Source organism: Rhodnius prolixus, unplaced genomic scaffold (genome assembly GCF_049639745.1).
Source record: "Rhodnius prolixus isolate KJV_2025 unplaced genomic scaffold, Rpr scaffold_15, whole genome shotgun sequence".
Lineage (NCBI taxonomy): Eukaryota > Metazoa > Arthropoda > Insecta > Hemiptera > Reduviidae > Rhodnius > Rhodnius prolixus.
Genome location: NW_027411605.1, coordinates 2,286,524 through 2,289,966, shown reverse-complemented (window position 1 = coordinate 2,289,966; position 3,443 = coordinate 2,286,524). Strand labels below are relative to the sequence as shown.

Here is a 3,443-nt window from a genome sequence, read left to right as displayed (position 1 = left end):
AATACAGAACTTATTCCTTTGTATGTTTTCATTTATAATTGAATTACACATGTAAAGTTTGTTTTAAATATTTCTTTATTTAGACCTATTTCTTTTAAAGAGTTTTTAACAAGTTAATCAATAATAAGTTCTTAAAAACTAAATGTCTTAAAATGTAAATTAATTTATCCATTTTATTTTATTTTTAAATATGAGCTAATCATAGAATAACCCTCCTTACAAAGAGTTACCTTCTATAAAAAATTGGCAATAAAACACAAATTAATGAGGTAATAATAAAAAAAATATACTTAAAAAATATTTTAAGTATAAAAAAGTGCCTAGAACAACAATACATAAAGTTAGGAATACAAAATTATTTCAATCACAACTTTAATTAAAACTTGATAAACTTAATTAATGGCATTGGCAAATGTAGCCATTGTAGTGACGTCACGAATGCCTCAGCTTCCTGGGCGATCTTCTTAATAGTTTCATCTCTGTACGTAAACCCTGATTAAAATTAAACATAATTCGTGTAAATTTAAGATTATCAATTATTTTACATTGTAATTTCAAATGGAACTAAATTTAATGAAGGTAATGCATTTTTTTTACAAGTTATTGCTAAAATAGATTTGAAAAAATGATCTTTTCAAATTGCAGTGAACTCTATAAGATTTCAACTTTTTTGTTAAAGACTTTGTATGATTGTATAATCTATTTTTAACTCGTATTATTTCATTCAATGCTAATTATTGATTTTAATCATTATCATTTTCAATTAATATTCGTAATAATTATTATTTTATAGTGAATGTTAAATTCTGAATGTTTAAGTAGAACAATATGGCTACCAGATTCATTGGTCCATTGAATTTTATTTAGTCTATCTACTTTATATCACTTGAAATATTGATTAAGCAATCCAATGTAAGTAATTTTAGATGAAAGAATACCATTTTTCAACAATTGTCAATGATTAAATCTGTTCATAAGTACTTTAAAGATGAACCCTATGATTTAATCACTTGATTTAATGGAAGCTGGGGCTTTTTGAGAATCATATTTCTCAATCTTTCTCTTTTGGAAGATTGGAATTCTCTTTTGATACACACTTATTTTGGGTAAATTATCATTTTTGAGCAATTTGAATGTAGAAAATAAGATCTTTTAGTGAAATAGTTCAAGTTTTACTTTCTTCCAAGGTCATTAAGAATCAAATTGGGACTTTTTCACTGTTGGTTTCTTAATTTTGGTTTCAATTTTATTAATATCATTTGATACAAAAATTAATAGTTTTTTGAGATGCTGGTTTTAAGAGTGTTACATTTTTAATGTTAAATTTTAATCAATACCCAATTCAATCTAATTGAATTACTAAGTTATTACTTTAACATACCTGATTTTTGCAGATTATATTAGATTTTCATCTTTATGCTCGTATATTAGCCCTTCTTTTTAGAGTAATGATGAAAAGAAACTAGATTTAAGAATTTCATTGTTCATTAATTCATTGATTTGAATGTAAAAGATTTGATTAGACACAAAACTTGAAAGATTCTTCTAGTATCCAAAATTACTTGTTTAACAGCAGATTTTCTATAATAATTTGAAAAAACAAGATAGCCTAAAAAGAAAACAGAAAAATAAGTTATTTGCTCAGCAATTGTTATTGCCAAATAATGCAAATTAGGTTAATTGTAATGCACACCTCATGTTCAATAATTTCATACAATTTGCTTCCAACCAAACTAAGTATTTGAATTTTTTTGTGATCTACATCTTTTTTCTGAAATATCTTTATGTTTTAACAGGTATATTCCATAAAATGATGTGAATGCTGTTCTTTAACTGGACTCGAGATTCTTCCCTGAAGTCTTAGCTGTTGTACAACATAACCTAAAACTTTCTTGAAGAAATACAAGTAATTGAAATTGTTTTCACTATTTTTATGAATTAAATAAAATATTACGCACTATTGCTGGTTGGAAAATTAAAAGTCCAATCAGAGCACATGTTAACAAGTGACTTTTTTTCCTTCTACTTACAGCTACGCACAGAACTTCACTGTTTGTTTTTCACATTTTCAATTACCACTGAATTTAACTTATATTAACAATGTTTTACAACTACAAAATAAATTATTATTCTTCACGGCACACAAAAACTTATTGTAAGGAATGTAACCATAAAAGCAATTCTAGAAATGAATGATGTGCTAACCTAACCTACTTCTTCCCTCCAATAGAACCTTTACAACATAATTTAATTAGAATATCAAATGGTTTTGTTAGACTTCACAGTAAATTGCCCTCTAGAGACTTCTGCTAGAAACTTATTCTGGTAATACTAACAAACAATAATGGAGGGCTAATTTAAATTTCAAACTTGGATTTTGCTAGCAGAATTTTACTTTTAATGTTTTATTTAGATTGATTAGATTTTTTTAAAAAAAATTAAAGCATTGAAAATAAGACCAATCCATAGGGTTTGATTTGCTAGATTTAGAATAGGTATTTATTTAAAGTCAAACTTCCTAATTATTTTTTAATAGTTAATTTTTACTTTCTCTTTGTGAACCCAACGGGAGCTTTTTTACCTTATCCCTTATAGGTACGCAAAGAAATTCTCAGATATTTGGACGACCTAGGCCCAACTTCTTCAGTGTAGCTTAACCCATCTATAAAACCTCCTTTGAAAAAATTGGACATTATTCGTAGCTCGGAAAATTTTAGTCTAATTGTCCGTTTAATGTTTTAAGACTGACTCATTGCAAGAGATTATGAAATTGAAATAGTCACATTGAATAATTAGTCACGTTGGGTGTAGAGAAGACTGTATGTTAAGAATGATCGTGTAATGTCTCACGATTTGAAGGTAGGGGATCCTGAACCAGGTAGTGCTTTACCATCCTAATCTGTCTGCTCCGTTATCTCTGGTACCTTTCTGAATAGAGGCTGGATGGTTACCAGCTTAGAATGTTTCTAAAATTTTAATTTAAGCCATTTACAGAAATTTTCATCTTCAGACAACAAATTCCTCAGACTTGCAACTGACTCTCCAAGATATACTCGTACAATAGTTGGACTTTCTCCATGAGAAATCTTTCATTATCCCAGTAATCTCCTACATCGAAAACCGTTCGCTGAAACTTCTCTCCACTCTAGATCGTCATCCTAACCAACTCTGCCACGAAATAGCCAACCATAATTCCCTAAAATTATACGTACATACACTTTCTTAACTTTCTCCTCTAGCTGCAGTATTTTTCTCTCTTTTCCCTGCATATATTCATCTTGCCCTATCCCTAAACGTGCCTAAACAAATAAGAGGACTGTAATGTTCATAAATTGGTACTTCTCTACTTATTTATGTAAGATGTTTATGGATATACTTTTCAAATAAAGTTAATGCCTATCTAACTGGAGTGTATCTGGGGCGATCGGTACCTCGTAGGTACC

At 28.5% G+C, this 3,443-nt stretch overlaps 1 long non-coding RNA gene across 1 annotated transcript; it reads right to left on the bottom strand.

Moving 5' to 3' along the window:
• Positions 1-355: 355 nt before the first annotated feature.
• LOC141455028 (uncharacterized) lies at positions 356-2,313 on the bottom strand. The gene is made up of 3 exons (XR_012459103.1): positions 1,694-2,313; positions 1,382-1,609; positions 356-492 (listed from the first exon to the last, which is right to left on the bottom strand). It is a non-coding gene; the product is annotated as an uncharacterized lncRNA (long non-coding RNA).
• Between the last annotated feature and the right edge of the window lie 1,130 nt (positions 2,314-3,443).